We start from the raw sequence: 23,036 nt of genomic DNA, 5'->3' as shown, positions 1-23,036 counted from the left end.
TGTGGTGGCGTTCGGTAATCACTGATAGTGGCGAGACGCGGGTCCGACGTATACTAACGGATCGCGGCCGATTTAAAGGCTACCACCTAGCAAGTGTGGTGTCTGGCGGTGACACCACATTTACAATAATGTTTTGCAAAAAAATTATTTAATTGTGTAAAAGGTGAGTGCTACATTGTTCTTTCATTAGTCACTGCACACACTACACACAGTATAGACATATTATCTCTTCAAAGTAGGCCGCAAAAGCTATGACAACGTATTCTATTCAGATATCCGTTACAATTCTAATTTGTGTGTGATAAGTACGATATTTTGATGCCTCAACTCTTTACTTGAGGTTTACATGGCGTTTACGTAGAGCGAGGCACCTTGGAGCTACCATAATAGTCAAACAGTCATTCTCGTTGCCCACTGAGATCTGGTCACTATGGCGGTCAGGGGAGAGGTGACAAGGTGACAATGCCTCCTCGTGGTCGCAAAGCCAGTCCTGGAAGATGCATGCTCCGTGAACAGGGGATCCGTCGTCTTGGTACACAACATCAACACTGGAGAACAAACATTGTACGAGGCATGGATGCGATGAGCCAAAATGGTCGCATAATGCTTGGCGGTAATGTTACCTTGTGGAGTAACCAACGGCAACCGTGGAATACCACGATATGGCTGTCCAGACTGTCACCAAACCCCGGCCTTGTTTCACTGTTTCGACGTAAATTCAGTCAGAAGTTGGAAACAGAGCGACAGGATTGTCGTCCGACACAATTGCTCCGTAGTTCAGGTTTTGTGGCTCCAGCACAAGGTTTTCCTGTTATGGTCATTTGTATCACTGATGTCTGGTTTTGGAATTCCAGCTCGCCCTACACTTCCCAGGATATTGAGCGTCCTTCCTGTTATTTTGGTGCTGACACGATTTTCGAGTGCGCCATTGGGTTCTGCAGTGTTTGCAGCTGTTGTCGTCTTAATTTTGGTCGTCATCCTCTTTAGTGGCCGTCTGTCACGATCTGTCAACATAAACAGGGTGACAGTTATTCAACTATATGAAATGGTTGGTTGGTTGTTTTGGGGAAGGAGACCAGACAGCGAGGTCATCGGTCTCATCGGATTAGGGAAGGACAGGGAAGGAATTCGGCCGTGCCTTTTGAAAGGAACCATCCCGGCATTTGCCTGGAGCGATTTAGGGAAATCACGGAAAACCTAAATCAGGATGGCCGGACGCGGGATTGAACCGTCGTCCTTCCGAATGCGAGTCCAGTGTCTAACCACTGCGCCACCTCGCTCGGTCTATATGAAATGAAATCGTCATAACTTCGGAAAGGTTTGCGTTAGAACTTTCAAACTGCACGGTGGCCACGGGGCATGATGTGAATGAGTATGCGCTGCATGGTTTGGTTTAGCGACGAAGCCCACTTTCATTTGAATGGGCTCGTCAATAAGCAAATTTGGCGAATTTGGGGGACTGTGACTCACCATTTTGCAATCGGCAAGTCTCTTCAGCGTCAGGGGTTGCCAGTATGGGTGAAATACACAGTTACAGAATAATCGGCCTCTTAATTGTCAAATTATTTAAGTGGTGTTTCGATACACCAACAATTTCAGAGTCAACATCTATAAGCAGTTCACTAACTTTATCTCTAATACCTCTTATATTCGGATGAAATATTCTCTACTTGGAAAGATGACATCCTCTGAAGGTGAGCCATTAGTTAGAGGGACTTCCCTTAAGCAGGCATACCTATCAGCTGACTTCAATACAAAAAAGCTGCACCTCTAACACAGACTACTACAGGAATGTTTCCATGAGTGATCCAACCACCACCCACAACACTGTCACCTATAAGCTTTGCCAGCCTCTCATTCCCAGTTTTTCAAAGCGACCCTGATTTCGACAAGATGTGGTTCATGCAAGACCGAGATCGAACTCATCGAAGCACTAGAGTGTTTGATGTCCTGGAGGAACCCTTTGGGGATCGCATTCTGGCTCTGAGGTAGCCAGAGGCTACTGGCATGGGCCTCGATTTGCCGCCATATGCTCCGGTTTTGACCACATGCGATTCCTTTTCGTGGTGTATCGAAGATAAGGTGTACAGCAATAACTCCAAAATCACGGTCACGGACAGCATCTATGTTCCGACACTTCAGCGGGTCACGCAGAATTTCGCTATCAGTCTGCACCACATCATATATCTACAGTGACGTTTACGTGTTGAATAAAGTGTGTGTACGGCCTAGTTGTAAGTAATTTATATAATTCAATAATTGTGAGCCTGTACTTTAGTCCGTACTGTGACTTCGGGGATGTTGTTTCCCCATTTTCCTTGCATGTGGTATAAATCTACGATACGGTGCTGCTTGAGGTACCAAACACTTCAGTTATCTCGGTTGGGGAAGAACCTGTTGCGTTGCGTGTCGGCAACTGATGTGCTATAGTCGCAAATGACAAACATGTGGAAGGTGGCCAAAGGAACTGTGGCCGTAGGAATCTGCACAGGTAATCAAAAGATTAGTTGACACAAATGCAGTTTGAATAAATATATTGTACTGAACCTATTCTGAGGAACTACTACACTGTTGACAACTTGTTACAGCAAGAAGAAGAGCCCTGACACGGGCGTGCGTCTATATACACGGAACGTTTGACAGTAGAGAGCTTACAACACCTTGGAGTAATATTCGGCACCAAATAGCAACACGGAATGGTTCAAATGGCTCTGAGCACTGTGGGACTTAACATCTGAGGTCATCAGTCCCATAGAACATAGAACTACTTCAACCTAACTAACCTAAGGACATCACACAACACCCAGCCATCACGAGGCAGAGAAAATCCCTGACCCCGCCGGGAATCGAACCCGGGAACCCGGGCGTGGGAAGCGAGAACGCTACCGCACGACCACGAGATGCGGGCCAACACGGAATTCTCACCAGAGTACTACAAGTACAAGTGGGAGCAGAAGTAGCAGCAGAAGACGGGTGCAAAGGTGGTCACCACCTGTAACATCGTCCCGGCCGCTTTCACTGGTCGGCGGCCTGGAGGTTTTCATTGGTAGCGACGTTCAAAGCGCGAATGGCGGCGCCCGCAAGAATCTTCGACGCGCCAGCTCCGGCTGTATCGATAACCTTCGATACTACAGTACCAACCATACGCTCACCAACAATGAACCCACTTTCGAAATCACTTGGCGCCGATGTAATGCACTCACAACCGTACATAACACTCTTCTGACTACGACAGGCGCTTTCAACGTATTGAAAACTTTACACAGTTGCCCTTTCGCGCTTGAAATCAACAGCGCAACCTGCAGGTTTGGTTAGCATTTGCATATATTTTTGAGCGTATATTTCTCGCTGTGTTTCCATATTTTTTTCTAACCCTTGTTGTACAGCTAGTGTACAGCGCTGACAAGGACAGGTCCACAGCGGCGACATCGACTTTTTGAAACCATCTATACCGGCTATGTAGGTTCAGATCCCATGTGTCACACAAACCAGCTATTCAACCTTATGTGCCTTCATTTGCGAGTAACTGACGAAAAATTTTTTAATTCTCTGTGTGACTAAATAGCTTTAAAAGGATGTTCTAAACGCTTTGGTTGCGTGGTGTAGTGGATAGAATAGCAACTTCATACATATGACACTGTGGGTTCGAATCTCGCAAGGTGCAGTACACTTTCTTTTCACTTTTAAATCTCTACCGAATTGACTTTCATCATCATTTTTATTGAATTAGTTGATTTATATGTAATTTTTTATTTTCATTCCTTTGTCACATCATTTTGTTTATTATATCAACATCTTCATTTGCTCTCATTTTTCTTCCTATCATTCTTTTTCCACTTGAAACCTTAGATCACATCTTTTCAATTAATTGTATGTATTAATTAAATTTAATTTCTTTCCTATCTTCAACCTGTTCTTTCACATTACTGCGTTCATTACATCTATATCTCATTTTGCTGAAATTTCGTTATGATTATCAACTTTTCTTACATTTCAGTCTTCATCTGCGTAATTTTTTCCATAGTGCAATAGCTATATAGGTTATGTTTTTTAAACGTCTGTATGACGATTACCATGCAAAAAAAAAAGAACTGCACATATGGTAATGAAAAACACACTTTTCACACAACTGCACAGTCAATACAAACATATTATTTGCACTTTTGTTTTTTAAATGAGAGATCGGAATTTTCAAATAATTGAATATTATAACAGATAAATATAATTAAATTTATATTCACAAAAATTCCGACTGGGAAAAAAGTGATATAAACAATAAATGAAACAAATGAAAAAGTTCATACGGTGATTAAAATAATGTGACAAAGGAATAGAAACAAGAGATATTTTCATATCATGTAATTGTCTATAAATAATGATCAAAGTCACGTTTTGTATTATCGCAAAATAGGGGAGAGAGTGTCACGGACATGACACAAGATCTGGGGTGGATATCATTTAGCAAATATATATTTATATGGATATGGTGTCCGTTCTTTCGGACCATATCCATATCCATATAAGAAACCATATCCATATAAGTATATAGTTCTGGCAATACCGGCCATGAACTTCTTCTTCTGTGCGGATGCACACATATTACCCGAACTCTTACGGGCTTGGTAAGAATGTCTTACACGACTAACGAGTGTGTGGGCTAGGGACACTGTGAATGTAGTGTGTGGACATATAAGGTGAGAATGTGGGTCTCGCGGGAGGCGTGCGCGGGATAGTCCCTGCAGTCGCACTATCGTATGTGCCCCCAGTGGCTCAGATGGATGCCAGCACGGTAGCTCAGCGTGTTCGGTCAGAGAGCTGGTTGGCCTCTGTAATAAAAAAACTGAGTGGAGGGCTCGACAAACGAACTTTAACGGATGTCACGTGACGTCCGCAACGACCAAACCCAACGACAAAAAAAAAAAAGAAGTGTAGAAAGTCTGCCATGTAAGCAGGAGATCCCGGGTTCGAGTACCGGTCGGGGCACACATTTTCACCTGTCCCTGTTCATATATATCAACGTCCGTCAGCAGCTGAAGGTATTAATATATAATTCTCACTTCATTCAACAAGGTGCTTATCTTCTCATGAAATTTCAATCACCAACTTTCTCCTTCGAAGGCGAAAATATTTGGTTGAGGCCGAACTACATAGGAAGAAACAATTATCATAATAAGATATGGGAAATCAGAGCTCGCACCGAAAGATATAGGTGCTAGTTTTTCCCGCGCGCTGTTGGCGAGTGAACGATAGAAAATTATTGTGAAGGTGGTTCTGTGAACCCTCTGCGAGGCACTTACGTGTGATCCGCAGAGTATCCATGTAGATGTAGGAGACGATTTAAAAATAATGGAAAAAATGATTGATCTTACGAGAATCCAACTCCCAACTTGCCGCATGTGAAGCTAGTATCTCATCCATTACACCGCGGAACCAGACAACGTAATTAGACTTTTTTAATGATATTGAGCATCAGATGAAATTCTGACACTCCTTCGTCAGTTCCTCGGAAACGAAGGCCCACCAGGATGAATGCATCCAAGGTGTGATACCTGGGATCTTAAGCTACACTCCTGCCCATTAGCATTGCTACACCACGAAGATGACGTGCTACGGACGCGAAATTTAACCGACAGGAAGAAGATTCTGTTACAAGGAAATGCTTAGTTTTTCAGAGCATTCGCACAAGGTTGGTGACGGTGACGACATCTACAACGTGCTGACATGAGGAAAGTTTCCAACCGATTTCCCATACACAAACAGCAGTTCACCGGCGCTGCCTGGTGAAACGTTGTTGCGATGCCTCGTGTAAGGAGGAGAAATGCGTACCATCACGTTTCCGACTTTGATAAAGGTCGGATTGTAGCCTATCGCGATTGCGGTTTATCGTATCGCGACATTGCTGCTCGAGTTGGTCGAGATCCAATGACTGTTAGCAGTATATGCAAGCGGTGCGTTCAGGAACCCGGGTAATACGGAACGCCGTGCTCGATCCTAAGGGCGTCGTATCACTAGCAGTCGAGATGACAGTCATTTTATCCGCATGGCTGTAACGGATCGTGCAGCCACGTCTCGATCCCTGAGTCAACAGATGGGGACGCTTGCAAGACAACAACCATCTGCACGAACAGTTCGACGACGTTTGGAGCAGCATGGACTATCAGCTCGGAGACCGTGGCTGCGGTTACGCTTGACGCTGCATCACAGACAGGAGCGCCTGCGATGGTGTACTCAGCGACGAAGCTGAGTGCGCGAATGGCAAAACGTCATTTTTTCGGATGAAGCCAGGTTCTGTTTACAGCATCATGATGGTCGCATCCGTGTTTGGCGACATCGCGATGCACACACATTGCAAGCGTGTATTCGTCATCGCCATACTGGCGTATCACCCGGCGTGATGGCATGGGGTGCCATTGGTTACACGTCTCCGTTACCTCTTGTTCGCATTGACGGCACTTTGAACAGTGGAAGTTACATTTCAGATTAGTTACGACCCGTGGCTCTACCCTTCATTCGATCCCTGCGAAACCCTACATTTCAGCAAGATAATGCACGACCGCATGTTGCAGGTCCTATACGGACCTTTCTGGATACAGAAAATGTTCGACTGCTGCCCTGGCCAGCACATTCTCCAGATCTCTCACCAATTGAAAACGTCTGGTCAATGGTGGCCGAGCAACTGGCTCGTCACAATACACCAGTCACTGCTCTTGATGAACTGTGGTATCGTGTTGAAGCTGCATGGGCAGCTGTACCTGTACACGCCATCCAAGCTCTGTTTTACTCAATGCCCAGGCGTATCAAGGCTGTTACTACGGCCAAGGTGGTTGTTCTGGGTACTGATTTCTCGTGATCTATGTACCCAAATTGCGTGAAAATGTGATCACATGTCAATTCTAGTATAATATATTTGTCCAATGAATACCCGTTTATCACCTGCATTTCTTCTTGGTGTAGCAGTTTTAATGGCCAGTAGTGTACATCACTGTACATTTGATTTAAAAGTGGCGACCCCACCGCGGGGAACGCTCCTTGTGAGGCTTCCCCGGCGTATATGTGGGAGCGTCTTCCAGGGTGTGTGCGCTGCGTGGGCTGTCGGCGGCTCGCCTCGAGGAAGCGGCCGGCGCGAGTGGCTGGAAGGCGGGCGCGGCTTTCCCCGGCTCGTCGTGTCGTCAGCGGCGGCGAGGCGCGCGTCCGGCCAGCTGTCCACAGCTGCCGCGCCGCGCTGTGCTGAGCCTTGCCGTGGCCGCCGTCTATCGCCACGCGGGCGACAGCCGCAGCCGCGGCGGAAGGACGCCTGATAGCGGCGTGCCGTGGCCGCCGACAGCGCTCCGCCATTACCACCAGCTCCCACCGGGGACCGCCGTCCGCCGCCAAGTAGGAAGAGACACCGAGCAGTCGCACGGTCAATCCACCTACAGTCTGGCACATAATTTTTTTTAAATCCATCTTTTACTCTACGTGTTTGAAAGTCTTACAGTATGTAGATACATATATATTTTCATTTCTCCGCATAATTTCCATTCCTCTCAACTGCCTTACGCCATCTTGATACCAGCGCCTGTATACCGGCACGGTACAATTCTGGACCAACCTGTTGGAGCCACTGTTTGGCAGCATGCGCAAGGGAGTCGTCATCTTCAAACCTCGTTCCACGAAGAGAGTCTTCCACTGCAGAGTTAAAATCTCATTCTGGAAACATCCCTCAGGCTGTGGCTAAACCATGTCTCCGCACATTAATTGCACATTAATTGTTACTGTAATTTATTTTCAGGCCTGCTCTCATACTTGCTTGGTCCTGTTCCTCCGCTGTCGCAAAGGGTAAATAGTTAATAGGAAACTATTCAACTTGAGTTAGTAAGAAAGTGAGGAAATCGTTTCTTGGCGAGAGAAAGTGAAATATTTGTGTGACGGGTGGATTCAATGTTTGATTTGCTAACAAGAAGCGGACACTGGAGCGTCACGTAGCTTGTAGCGAACTAAGCAACTTAAACTGTACAGGCACCAGGGCCGACAAGTATACGGCGGAAAAGTAAGGCGGACGTCGTGCGGCAACCGCATGACGATCGCAGTTGAAACAATCATCATGGAATAGTCCAGAATCGTGGTGCAATGTGCAACGGCTCCTTATAAATAAGCCAAATGTGGTGTCACCGCCAGACACCACACTTCCTAGGTGGTAGCCTTTAAATCGGCCGCGGTCCATTAGTACATGTCGGACCCGCGTGTCGCCACTGTCAGTGATCGCAGACCGAGCGCCCCCACACGGCAGGTCTCGAGAGACTTACTAGCACTCGCCCCAGTTGTACGGACGACGTAGCTAGCGATGCACACTGACGAAGCCTCGCTCATTTGCAGAGCAGATAGTTAGAAAAGCCTTCAGCTAAGTCAATGGCTACGACCTAGCAAGGCGCCATTAGTAACATTGCCTGAATCTACAGAGTCTCACTTGTATCGTCAAGAGCGATGTACAACAATGATGGATTAAAGTTAAGTATTCCAGCAGCTACGTACTTTTCTTTATAGCATTCATTACGTATCCTGTTTCAGACCTCACGCCCATCTGCGTGAGCTTAGCGCGTGCCTTTCGGCTACTTCCGAGTGGCGTGGCTGTCTTGTTACGCCACAACACCAACCACCGACTGAAAGGGAGAGCAGGTCGGCAGTTGTCTGGGATACTACCTCTGAGTCGTTCGGGGCTAAGGTCTGGAACTGCAATGTGTGGGTGTTCGAGAAACAATTCCTTTATTCCACATATATTTAGCAATAACTTAACACTACACACATGCATGAATTGTGTAGACATGAACAGCACATAATAACTAACATAAGCTAAGTCAAAGAATAACTATATCACTGCACGTAAATTAGCACTTCACGGAATGTTTATGAAGCACTGTACACTTGTAGGGATCGATTGTCAGAAATAGGTCACTACATGACTCCCCCCTTTAATGCTAACGATACCGCAGATTAAATTTCACACACCGTCCAGCTCTTGTAACTACTTCTTTCCTGAAACCGGGCGGTGCGTCACGTGTGTCAGTGGTTGTGTCAGGGAGTGGCGTAGTAGTCCTCGACGTCGGTCTTGGTGTTGCAGTGACTGGTGTTCGCTGAGCGTTGTGGTGTTCATGGGGTACAGGAACACATCTTGTAGCTTCTCCTGTCCTCTATGGTTTGTGTTCAGTGGTAGCTGTGGTGTCTGTTTCTTTCAGGAGTGCAAGTTCTGCAGAGTTCGCATCAGAGCTTCTGTAAAGTTTGGAAGGTAGGAGACGAGGTACTGGCAGAAGTAAAGCTGTGAGGACAGGGCGTGAGTCGTGCTTGGGTAGCTCAGTTGGTAGAGCACTTGCCACCGAAAGACAAAGGACCCGATTTCGAGTCTCGGTCCGGCACACAGTTTTAATCTGCCAGGAAGTTTCATATCAGCGCACCCTCCGCTGCAGACTAAAAATCTCATTCTGGAAACATCCCCCAGGCTGTGGCTAAGCCATGAATCCGCAATATCCTTTCTTTCAGGAGTGCTAGTTTTGCAGGTTTCGCAGGAGAGCTTCTGTAAAGTTTGGAGGGTAGGAGACGAGGTACTGGCAGAAGTAAAGCTGTGAGGACGGGGCGTGAGTCGTGCTTGGGTAGTTCAGTTGTTAGAGCACTTGCCCGCGAAAGGGAAAGGACCCGATTTCGAGTCTCGGTCCGGCACACAGTTTTAATCTGCCAGGAAGTTTCAGTAATTAATAATAAACAAAATAATGAAATCTGTAATAAGTACATAAATAAAGAAGCGAAAGCAGATGGTCAAGAGAACATTGCTAAAAACTCCGAAAAATCTTTTTACATGTCATGAAAATGTTGTTTCACATAAAAGTTTTACGCGTAAACAACTAAAAAAATTGTCATCAGTGGGTTTTGAACGCTATTAATGTCACCGACGAGGGATGTACAGTACAGTCACTCACAAATACGCTTTTCCTGTGCTCCACTTTTAGTTACCGTTCACGCACGTTCTACTGGACGACAGCACACAGCACGAACTAAATCAGTGTTTTGGTTAATACTTTATCGACATAAAACGTTTGGTATCGATCTGAGTGTCAGACATCTGGCTGGCTCTGAGCACTATGCGACTTAACTTCTGAGGTCATCAGTCGCCTACAACTTAGAACTAATTAAACATAACTAACCTAACGACATCACACACATCCACGCCCGAGGCAGGATTCGAACCTGCGACCGTAGCGGTCGCGCGGTTCCAGACTGAAGCGCCTAGAATCGCTCGGCCACAACTGCCGGCTTTTGAGCTGGTTAAAGGAGCTAAATGATCCGCATGTATTTACCTCAAAAAGATTAGAAAAACAATAGTTGATTATTTTACCATAGGGAAAAAACCCTCTTCACTTATTTTACAAACTTTTCCACTTTTACAACCTTTTTCAATTTTTCCTCTATTTTTTCCTTTTTCCTTTCTTTCCAGGCCACCTAATTGACGGTGACATTGCCCTGGTCCTTCCTGAATAATTATTCTCCTCTTATTCTTCCTGGTTAGTTTCCTTAATTGCGCTGTGATTTATTTCCGCGTATCCCCCTGAGCTTACGGTACGAAACATATCGCGACGTGACGCAGTTCCCAACAATAGTGGGGGTCCCAGCAGAGGCCCACACCGTTTCTGAGCAACAGTCTGAGGCCAGGCCGCTTGCGAACAATACTGATGCGTCCGTCCCAGCCAGTAAAATCATTGGAAAATCGAGAGACGCAGTCAGAGCACGCAGCGACTACAGCAGTCCGAAGGTAAGCCATCACCACACACACGAGTTCCACTAATCTGTGACAATCAAAACACAATTCTCAAAACAATTGCATAACGTCTCACAAACATGTGTAGTTAATACACATGGAGATATTCGACATTACAGCTACGTTCAGGATAATTTGATTTCGCAAAGGAGTCAACCAGATTTTTTATGTACGTTTGTCTGTGTCAGTTCGTAATGAAGAAGAATGAAATTGGTAAATCTTGAAATCAAGAAAGAGGTCCTTTACCATTCGTCCACGTCGACCAATGTCGTCATTAGTTTACGTTGTGAAGGATGCTTGCAATCTGCTATTAAATGTTGTCTTTGCTTGTATTAGTTTCCCGTGTAATGTATGTTGTTTGTAAACTACGATATTAAATCTAATATTAGTTTGAGAGTATGTTTTAAATTGTGGATAGAGCTATGAGTAGCGTATATATGTAGTGTTTGTAAGTATAATGTTGTTGTTTCATACGATTATTTGGCTATTTTTGTGATCCGGTGAGTTTTTTCAGGAAAAAAGTGACGTTGTCTAGGCACTGCGTATATGATATCAATTGTTCTAATACATGTCGTGTTGTTGTTAGTGAAAGATCATTCTTGTAGCGAATGCGTTCTTTTGGGTTGTTGTTTTGTAGTAATGATTTAGTTTAGTGGAACTGTCTTTCGTTTTTATTGATTAGTGTTCTTTTCTTTAAGCTTCCTGACATGCCAATTTTCGTTTGTATTACTACTTTACTTTCTATATGTATTTTCTTTATGTTTACTGTGGAAGAGTTTACTCGTGTTCTTTTTTTTTCAATTAATTCGTCGCTTTCTGGGGACGTCTATGGTATCAATGTTTTCGTTTAAACTACCATATGCGTCAGGGGAAGTATACGATTGTAATTGTTCGATATTTTTTGGTTTACTTTAGACATATTCTTTTATGTGTTTTTCTCCTTTTTCTCTGGAGTGTGGGAGTACCTGTTATCACTGTCTTCGACTGGGATATTTAGAATTAGTGTGCTTTACTATTATCATTTTCCCCATGTTTTCGTTTGCTTTGTTTTCTAAGGAGTAGTATGCCCGATTTCTTCGTTACATTGTGGAGCTACGCCTGGTATCCCTAACCTCGTTTAAGCTATGTGGGACAATCGAAATTTTCGATTCCAACTGGTTGTTTATTGCCCTTTTTCCGTTTCTCCTGAAGGAGTCTGTGTGGGTGGTTTTTCGCTTCTGTTACTGCTTTGCGGTGAGTACGTCTGCTATTGTTGTCTTTGTTTGGGCTAGACAGATGTAGCATATTCTACGATCCCAATTTTTTCTATATTTTGTGGATTTCTTATGTTTTCTGTGTGTTTGGTGAGTGTGTGTATGTGGGGAGGGGTGGGGGGGGGGCCGAGGTAAGGGAAGGTTGGTATCGCTGTATTCGTTTGAGCTATGAGGTCAAGCGAAGATTTTGATTACAATTCTACGTTTTTAGTATTTTTTGGATTAGTTATTGGTTTTTGTCATTGTAATTTGTCGCATTTTGGGGGGAGGGGAGTCATAGGAGGGTGGCGTGATATCGATTTATTTATTTGACGTATTTAGTTTCAGCGAAAGCTGTGGTTGTAAGTTCCGCGTTACTGGGGCGTGTATTGTATTCCTCTTCTCGTAACCTGAAGATTTCTTCTATTTCATTTGTGAGATTTTTTTCTCCGTTTCCTTTAGATAAATTCGGTTACGTAATTGGGGTTGGGGTTGTTTGAGGAAAGAGACCAGACGCACACATATTTTGAGGTGTGAAGATAAGTTTCTTCGTCGGTTACTAAACGCAGAGTTGTTGTGGGAGATTCTTTATCCTGTGTACACCTCTTCCAAGAAGAAAATTGCAGAGTTCAGTCCATTCAAAGTACGACAGTACTCGAATAACTGCTAGCAATGTTATCAGAAATTAGTCATGTCCCTATCCAAATACATATGGTGATTAACACCAGGGGCCGAGATCCCTACCGCAAAGTGTTCAGCTACTGTTGGTCACCACTGCATACTTGTAAGAGAGTCACTCCAAAAGAAATGCACACTATTTTTTTAATCCATCTTTTATTCTACGTGTTTCAAAGTTTTACAGCGTGTAGATACATCCTTTAGGAACAATATTTTCATTTCTCCACATAATTTCCATTCCTCTCAACTACCTTACGCCATCTTGCAACCAGCGCCTGTATATCCACACGGTAAAATTCTGGACCAACCTGTTGGAGCCACTGTTTGGGAGCGTGCACAAGGGTGTCATCATCTTCAAACCTTGTTCCACGAAGAGAATCTTTCAGTTTCCCAAAGAGATGATGTTACATGGAGCCAGGTCAGGACTGTAAGGCGGGTGTTTCAGTGTTGTCCATCCGAGTTTTGTGATCGCTTCCATAGTTTTTTGACTGACATGTGGCCGTGCATTGTCGTACAACAGCAAAACATCCTGCTTTTGCCGAAGTGGCCGAACACGACTCGGTCGAGCTAGAAGTTTCCTCATTGTCGTCAAATATGCATCAGAATTTATTATGATGGTTCCACTTGGCATGATGTCCACAAGCAAGAGTCCTTCGTAATCGAAAAACACCGTAGCCATAACTTTTCCAGCAGAAGGTGTGGTTTTGAATTTTTTTTTTCTTGGGTGAATTTGCATGATGCCACTCCATTGATTGCCTCTTCGTCTCTGGTGAAAAATGATGGAGCCATGTTTCATCACCTGTCACAGTTCTTCCAAGAAATTCATCTCCACCATTCTCGTACTGTTCCAAAAGTTCACTGCATACCGTTTTTCTTGTTTCTTTGTGAGCCACGGTCAACATCCTGGGAACCCACCTGGCACAAACCTTTTTTAACGCCAACACTTTCAGTATTCTGTAAACACTTCCTTCTCCTATCCCAACGTAGCGTGACAATTCGTTCACTGTGATGCGTCTGTCAGCAGTTACCAGTTCGTTAACTCTCTGCACATTGTCTGGAATGTGTGCAGTACGAGGCCTGCCGCTGCGAGGACAATCCTCAATATTGCCGTGCCCGCTTTCATCACGTAACCTGCTTGCCCACCGACTAACTGTACTACGATCGACAGCAGCATCTCCATACATCTTTTTCAACCTCTTGTGGATGTTTCCCACTGTCTCGTTTTCACAGCACAGGAATTCTATGACAGCACGTCGCTTCTGACGAACGTCAAGTGTAGCACCCATCTTGAATACATGCTGTGACGGCGACACTCACAGTAACAGGTTGAACTAAGTTTGAAACCAAGCAGGAAGGATGTATCTACACACTGTAAAACTTTGACACCTGCAGAATGAAAACTGTATTTTTACAATAATAGTGTGCACTTCTTTTGGAGTGACCCTCGTACTTTAGGATACATAGCAGGACACGAAGGCTAGGAATGACGGTTATCACTGGAATATATTGTTTCGCTGGGTGGTCTAGGTCCCTTTGTCATTGTTCGCGCGGCTCCCCACACCTCCCTCCCCACCCCTCTCCCACCGTCATAGGTTTGAGTCGTGCCTCGGGTATGGGTGTGTGTGTTGTCCTTAGCGAAAGTTAGTTTCAGTTAGATTAAGTAGTGTGGAAGCCCAGGGACCGACGACCTCAGCAGTTTGGTCCCGTAGGAACGTACCACCACCCACCAACCATACTATATCGGTTATATCAGTTTCTTCAGTGCAGGTTTAGCCTGGACGTTAAAACTGCTCAAAATAACCGGTTTATCAAATAAGCGATTTTTGGTTTCTTAATCCTATTTGTTGACTAGGCTACTGTGGGATTCAACACCGACGGAAACATGGTTGGTTGCTTGAGTTTGGGGCGGGGGGGGGGGGGGGGGATCCAAACAGCGAGTTCATCGGACCCATCGGTTTACAGAAGGATGGGGAAGACAGTCGGCTGTGCCCGTTGAAAGGAACCTATACTACAAGCTAAAGTTCGTCGGAACAGGCCTTGGAAGGTCCAGCGGTACCTACTGGCCGCCGTGTCACCCTCAGGCCACAGGCGTCAGTGGATGCGGGTATGGAGGGGCATGTGGTCGGCACACCACTCACCCGGCCGTATATCAGTTTACGAGACCAGAGCCGCTACTTCTCAGTCAAGTACCTCCTGTCTGCCTCACAAGGGCTGAGCGCATACCGCTTGCCAACAGCGCTCGGCAGATCGAATGGTCACCCATCCAAGTGCTAGCACAGCCCAACACCACTTAACTTCAGTGATCTGAAGGGAACATGTGTTACAACTGCGGCAAGGCCGTTGGCTTTCAAAGGAACCATCCCGGTATTTATCTGAAGCGATGTAGGAAAATCACGGAAAACCTAAATCAGGATGGCCGGGCGCGGGTTTGAACCGTCGTCCTCCCGAATGTGAGTGCAGTGTACTAAACACTGCGCCACCTCTCTCGCTCACAAACAAGCAAGGAGAGAAGTTGCGATGGCTGGTGGCTGGAGTCCAAAATTATCTGTACATAACACTTGCATATTAATAGAACACTTTACTTCTAAAAATGAAAGGAACATTGTGGTGTCACCGCCAGACACCACACTTGCTAGGTGGTAGCCTTTAAATTGGCCGCGGTCCATTAGTATACGTCGGACCCGCGTGTCGCCACTATCAGTGATTGCAGACCGAGCGCCGCCACACGGCAGGTCTAGAGAGACGTCCTGGCACTCGCCCCAGTTGTACAGCCGACGTTGCTAGCCATGGTTCACTGAGAATTACGCTCTCAATTGCCGAGACGATAGTTAGCATAGCCTTCAGCTAAGTCAATTGCTACGACCTAGCAAGGCGCCAATTATCCTTTGCTATGTATCTAATGAAGCATGTACAGTAACAAGACCAATGTTCACCAATTGTGGATTAAAGTTAAGTATTCCAGCAGCTACGTACTTTTCTTTATTGCATTCATTACGTATCCTGTTTCAGACCTCACGCCAGCCTGCGTGAGTTTGAGCGCGTGCCTTTCGGTTACCCGTCACTGTGGATTGGCTGTCTTGCCAGTCCACAACAAACATAACTTCTCGTTATGAGGTGGCTTGATGTGCTTCCGGTGCCTCCTGTATGCAATAATCTTTAGACACTGCTACTACTCGCAGAACGCTTCTATGTATCGTCTTCCCAGTAGTCAGTAGTGGCACGGGCAGCGATGGGCGGCTGGTTAAATCAGCGTTGACACGGAGTCTTCCTGGAGCTGAGGCACTGTTTGCTCTTTCCACTGATGCACGGGTCAGCGCCTTCTTGGTGCCGTTTGGCAGTCCTGCGCGGGTAGCTGTCCAGTCAATGCTTTAGGACTCCTCAATTCTGCCCCCAAAATGTGGCACCGTTGTCGTGTAGGGAGACATCTAACGACCTCGGAAGGCTCGAAGGGGCGGGTAGGAAGGAGTGTCGGTGGCGTGAAGAGGGAGCCAACACTGGTATTGACGCCGAACCCCTAGCCGCGCCCCGACATCCGTCTTGCGCTCTGACGTGAACGTCAAGTGGATAACCACCGAAAAGATTCACGCCCTCTTCCTGAGCTGGTCCGACGACAAACGGAGAGGTCGGCGATGACGACGACGACGTCCATAGCAGGCGCTGTGACGAGCGCCGGGAAGGTGGACTGCTGCAACGGCGACGGCGATGAATCCAGCTCCATTGGTTCCGCTGGTCGTGCTAAAGAGGCACCCGGAGGCGGCCGCGCCGGCCACAGTATCCCGGCAGGATGCGAATCTGGCGACAGTTAATCTGCGGAGGAATCTCGCAATCGACTGGCACGTATCTGGTTTAAATCGCGACGCAGTAACTGAGAAGCACCTGGAATTAAAGACGTGCAATCTCCCAAATTTCGAAGATTCGTTCCTCTCTCACAGCGCCCGGTGCGAAAAAAAAATCTGAAAAGAATTGAATGATAGGAGGTGCCGTGCGCTGCAGTGGGGGCCTCAACTGGAGCAGCGTGCGGTGGCGTCGCCGATGTAGAAGTTTCGCCGGCGATGGACTGTCGCAGGGCTGGGAGCTATACGTTGCAACCAAGAGCAGACTGAGGATGAAGCGGAAGGTGTTTCATACAATTGGTTGTACAAAACTGTTCAAAGTCCTGAGCCATAAACTGTGATCCGTTGTCTGTAACCATCTCTTTAGGCAAACCTTCCAAGCAAAAACTAGATGACAAAACTCGAATGGTAGTGCGCGACATAGCCGACTTCATGGGCACTGCAAACCGGGTATTTGCTAAAAGATTCCGCAACTGTAAGCCAACTAGTGTTCCAGAAGGGACCAGCAAGGGTCAATACGTACCCACTGCCACTGCGATTGGGACTTCGGCCAAGTTGAAAAAGTTTACAGATTTTCAGCACAAGCACGACACTGTGGCGTCATCTTTTCAATGTGGGCGTCTATGTCCGGCCAAGTACAGTGCCGACGCGCTAACTGCTTTCTGTGTACAATTCCCCAGTGTCCCTGGTGGTGCAATCGCTACACGTCTGTTTGCAACACTTTAGGAATAAGCACACGCGACTGTCCTCCGTCATTTCCCAATAAAATCGCACCGTGTTGGACGGAGAGGCTGTGATGACGAGCAAATTACAGACGCATAAAAGAGTTTTGAATGTTACTCACTGAACGAGGCCAACCAGTACCGATGTAGTGCAACAAAAGGTTCATGTCAGGGTCTACTTTTGTGGCCACTGTGGTTTTCCTATAGTGAAGTGGGAAAGTGTGGAAACATTCGTGCGCATCCTTCTGACAACAAGACACGGCAGTAGCATCGAATTCAGAATCAGGACCAACAGAAAGGCGAGAAAGGGCGTCAGTATTTGCATGCATCGACGTGGGCCAGTACAGTATTTCGTACTGATACTGTGACAATTACAAAGCCCAGTGTTGCAGCCTCTGAACCGTGCGTGGCGAAACACTGAAAGACTGAAGTGGCTTATGGTCCGTCACTAGGAATAACTTCAGACGAAACAGGTAATGGTGAAACTTTTGTCACACCATAGATAATAGCGAGCGCTTCCTTATCGATTTTGGGAATACTTACACTGAGTCTTGATGAGTAACTTGGAAACGAAAGCAGTCGGCCTGTCCTGTGAACCAAGTCTGTGCGAGAGCGTACGAAGAAGCGTTCACAGCCAAAACCACAGACTTAAGGGAATCGAAATGAACAAGGCGTCTGTTACTCAACAAGGCTGTTTTAAGTTTCTGAAATGCATCCTGACATTCTCTGGTACAAGCAAAAGGCACATTCTTCCCGTGAAACGAGGCAACAGTGCCGCGACTGGAACTGCGTTGAATTTAAGCTTGATGTAACATACTATCTTCCCGAGAACTGACTGCACTAACGTCACGTTCCGTGGGCCAGGAAGGTTCCAGATGGCTACAAAATTTGCCTGAAGGGGATGAATACCATTGCTATTAACAACATTGCCTAAGTATTAAATTTCAGGTTGAAAAAAGGGACAGTTGTCCAGGTGGCACTTCAAACCTGCAGCTGAAAGTATTTAAAAAAGCGTACAAAGGTTACTGATCTGTTCCTCCAGTGTACATCCCGACACCACAGTATCGTCCAAGTAACTTGAACAGAATGGAAGTTTTGCAGCAAGCTGCTCTAAAAAGCATTGCAATATGGCAGGCGCGAAAGTGCTGCCAAAGAGTAAGCGCAAAAATGTTAACAACCCTAAATGTACGTTGACCACAAGCACAAGAGACTCCTCATCTAGCGGAATCTGCACACAAGCAACGTCTGCTTTGGAAAAATAAGCGGCAGCCGGCCGGTGTGGCAAAAGCGGTTCTAGGCGCTCCAGTCTGGAACCGCGCGACCGCCACGGTCGCATGTTCAAATCCTGCCTCGCGCTATATGTGTGTGATGCCTTTAGGTTAGTTAGATTTAAATACTTCTGAGTTCCAGGGGACTGACGATCTCAGATGTTAAGTCCCATAGTGCTCAGAGCCATTTGAACCATTTTGAAAAATAACGACCTGCACCAAGCCTGCCCATCAATCCCTCAGGGTGAGGCAACGGATAAGTATTAATTATTGTTTGTGGATTCACTGTGGATTTAAAGTCAGCACAAAGAAGGTGGTCTTCCAGAAGGCTTTAGCAAGATTACAGAGGGAGAATCTCATTCACTGGCCTGGATACCAAGAATAACACCATGGTCTTGCCGTACTTTAGTTAGGTTAGGTTAGGTTAGTGTTGTTTAACGTCCCGTCGAGAACGAGGTCATTAGAGACGGAGCGCAAGCTCGGGTTAGGGAAGGATGGGGAAGGAAATCGGCCGTGCCCTTTCAAAGGAACCATCCCGGCATTTGCCTGATTGCCGTACTTTAAGTTCATTTGCAGCTTTGTCTGTAAGCGCATGACGGATCGGACGCGCCCAAAAAAACTTAGGTTGTGCATTGTCCTTCATTTTAATATGTGCCACAAAATTATTTGCTCTGCCAAGTACTTCAAAAAATAAATCTGCAAAGTCCTCAATCAGCTGAGTAACGCTTCTTCTTGGGATGAAAGCAGAAACAGACAGTATATTCTCCTGAATACGGAAACCAAACAAATCAAATGAATCTAATCCAAAAATATTTTTACAGTCTCACGAATGCAAAATTGTAGATAACACTGTTGTGGTGTGAGACTTGAATGTGGCAGGAAAATTGCATGTACCACGCACTGGAATGACCTGACCGTTATACGCAGTAAGGCGCACACAAATTTTCTCAACTGTGGCGAGAGCAACCGTTCATAAATGGTACGATTAAGCAGTGTAATGGAGGCTCCAATGTCTATCTGAAGACGCAGACAGTGTCTGGCAATGAGTAAGCTCGCAAACAGCTGTTCGACTGTCGTTGCACAGAACGTGGGTGGGGTGAAGGCACATCCCGAATGTGATCTTTACTAGTACCAGTAGCAGCAGCAGCACTCCTTCCTCAGGCCACAAGTGGCCCATCGGGACCATCCGACCGCCGTGTCATCCTCACTGAGGATGCGGAGAGTAGAGGCATGTGGTCGGCACACCACTCATCCGGTCGTTATGATGGTTTTCTGTAACCGGAGCCGATACTAGTCGGTCGAGTAGCTCCTCAGTTGGCATCACGACGCTGAGTGCAACACGAAAAATGGCAACAGCGCATGGCGGCCCGGATGGTCACCCATCCAAGTGCCGGCCACGCCCGACAGCACTTAACTTCGGTGATCTGACGGAAACCGGTGTATCCACTGCGGCAAGGCCGTTGCCCAGTCCCCGTAGCCATTTTAGAAAAGACTACATTCACTGAGTGAGAAGGTGCCCCGTGCTTATGAGAGGGAATGTGGGTGGGGTTCTTTTGCTGTTGCAAGTACACAGACTGTATGTGAATTGTCTTTCCACAAACAAAGCAAATCGCGTTCCGTGCAGAGAAGTTTTGTCTTGTATGCGTGGAAAAGCAGGGGGACATGATTTGAGAGCGGAGAAACGCGCTGACATTTGTTTATTGTGTCCACGTCGCGGTGGCCTGCTTGCACGCGGTGGTCGGTCACAAGGCCGTACCTGTTTGTCACTTTGCATTACACTGCAAGTGGGAGCTGGCTCAAAGTTTTCCACAGCCCTCTCACACGAGTCAATAATTTGTAACGCTCGTTGCAAAGTAGGATCAGAATGCAGAATGGGATTTTCACTCTGCAGCGGAGTGTGCGCTGATATGAAACTTCCTGGCAGATTAAAACTGTGTGCCGGACCGAGACTCGAAGTCGAGACCTTTGCCTTTCGCGGGCAGCTGCTCTACCAAATGAGCTACTCAAGCACGACTCACGCCCCGTCCTCACAGCTGGGAGAAGTAAAGCTATGAGGACAGGGCGTGAGTCGTGCTTGAGTAGCTCATTTCGTACACTTTCCCGCGAAAGGCAAAGGTCCCCAGTTTAAGTCTCGGTCCGGCACACAGTTTTAATCTGCCAGGAAGTTTAGAAATCCTGCTCTCTGGCACATTGTACATAACTGCATCACGAATCAATGCGTAACTACAGTACTGTCCGCAGCTACACTGAAAACGACACTGTCTTGTCAAATCCTGAAGATCAGTGAGCCACTGACGGTATGTCTGTTCTGGCTTTTTCCCACAAGCAAAACAACTTGTAAGAAACTGCAGAAACCTGTACCTGATTCTCGTAATGATCAATGAGAGCAGAAACTAAATCTTCAAAAATTAGCAGCTTCGGCCTGCTAGTGAAGAATAACTTCTAAGTAAAGCAGTAAACTCCTGTGCCGGCCGTTGACAAGAAACAAGGAAGTTTCACAGTACCTTGCACTTGATGGATAACACAATGAGCGTCTAACTGAATGTACCACTTCTTCCACTCCTCTGGTTCTCCATTGTAAGCTCGGAACAGTGGAAGTGGTGCCGTGAATGTGACTGGCTGCCGTGGTAGAGTTGATGCAGCAGCAGCTTGTGCATCAATGAGCTGCTGGACTGCGATCATTAACTGCGACATTTGGTGGTACTGAAACTGAATAAACTGCGTTAGATGAAAGCCAGCTGCAACCAGAGTTGTATGCTCCGGTGGTGTAGGAGGCGGATTGGAGGCATTTTAATGAGAGTAGCGACGCAATAAATTAATTATAAGCAATTCAAATACACAAACAGCAGACGCGTTGCGGCTAGTCTGCAAGAAAGAGCCCAATTAGTAGCAATGTTCCTCTGAAAGGAATATTAGTGACACGCTGTGATGGAACGGCGAATTGCAAAGGCAGCGTTGGCTCCGTATTCTTCAGTTCCAGATATTGTGCCGGCTACTGTGGGAGTCAGCTTCGACACAAACAAGAAAGGAGAGAAGTTGCGATGAGCGGTGGCAGGAATCCATGTGTTCTGTCTACTTCAAATTAGTCCGCGTATTTATCCCTTGGCTTGTGAGTCTACAAGTAGTTTCAATCAATCCGTTGTCAACACTACCAGATTATTCCTCTAGTGCGTATATACTATCTTCAACCTCTCTGCAATTATGATGAGATCTCAAGAATCATACAAGACAGAAATATTTTGTAAGCTATTCTAACTGGGTCTAAAATTTTGTTTTCTACGTACAAGAATAACGTTATTCCGACATATTGTTTACTGAAGGGATTATCTTTAGTAAAAACTTTTCGAACGAAAACATCGTTAGGTTGGAGTATATAGCCGAAAGCTAGTGTACCATCTCGATGATTTCAACAGTTTAAGTTCCAAATTAAGTAAAGTACATGGTGGCGCACGAAATGTGTTACTAATTGTTTCTTTCACAATTTACGACGCACATTAGATATCCCGCTGGGATCTCTACAGCAGTATCAGCAGAGCTTGGAAAAACAAATGAGTTACGAAATGACGTGTAATTCACGATACTGCCGCTAGGAGACTAGTAAGCAGCAATGGCTGACAATGGAAGACTGACGACACAGTATGATGTATCATGCAGCGTAACTTGCTGTGACAGTGCGAGAGAGAGACAAAGATATTGTTTACTACTCTGTGGCGGTCAGCGCTCACATAATTATTCTTAGGATATAGAGTTCTTTTGTTCTTGTTAAGAGTAATTTTTTTAGGGGAGGAGAGCCATTCATGTTACGTAAAAAATCGACGCCATTGCGAGTTTTTGATTCACATTGTAAAATATAAGTGCATATGGAAGGAAATCAGTTAATAGAACAATAAAATATTGTTCATTTCAAGAAGGTACGTGATTTACTAATAAACACCAGTTGAGAACAGTTCCGACGTGAGCGTTCAGTTCTAGTGAAATAGTTCGATGTTTTCTTCGGAAAAGAAGTCACTTCATGGATCATTCAAATCCACAATAGTAACTGGACATTTCTCAGAACTGAAAGCAATCTGATTGCTATGCAACAGAGCCCCGAAGAATATTTCTCCGTATTTTGGTTACCACTTTCAGCTCAACACGGTATCTGCAGCATCTGGAGCAGATTTCTACAACAGCGGAAGCGTGTAATCGCCATCAGTTTCACACACCGCCCTGTGTACGCTGTATGTATTTACCCACAACAGTGAACATACAGTTACTCACACAAATAGAAAGACAATACTAGGTGGTGTGGGGAACATTTCAGTATAATGGCCCTGTAGAGCTAAACAGTAATTAGAATAGTAAGAAAAAGAGAGCTTGGAAAAACAAATTAGTTACGAAATGACGTGTAATTCACGATACTGCCGCTAGGAGACTAGTAAGCAGCAATGGCTGACAATGGAAGACTGACGACACAGCAACGATCGGCAATTGTGTTACTTTTTCATGAAACGAAAAGCCTTGTTGTGACTCAGAGGCGT

General features: G+C 45.8%; 1 pseudogene; it reads right to left on the bottom strand.

Moving 5' to 3' along the window:
• Positions 1-19,863: 19,863 nt before the first annotated feature.
• LOC124790733 lies at positions 19,864-19,981 on the bottom strand (annotated as a pseudogene).
• Positions 19,982-23,036: the final 3,055 nt, after the last annotated feature.

This window comes from Schistocerca piceifrons, chromosome 3, assembly GCF_021461385.2.
Source record: "Schistocerca piceifrons isolate TAMUIC-IGC-003096 chromosome 3, iqSchPice1.1, whole genome shotgun sequence".
NCBI lineage: Eukaryota > Metazoa > Arthropoda > Insecta > Orthoptera > Acrididae > Schistocerca > Schistocerca piceifrons.
Note: the sequence above shows the minus strand (reverse complement) of the source record. Positions and strands in the feature narration are given on the sequence as shown.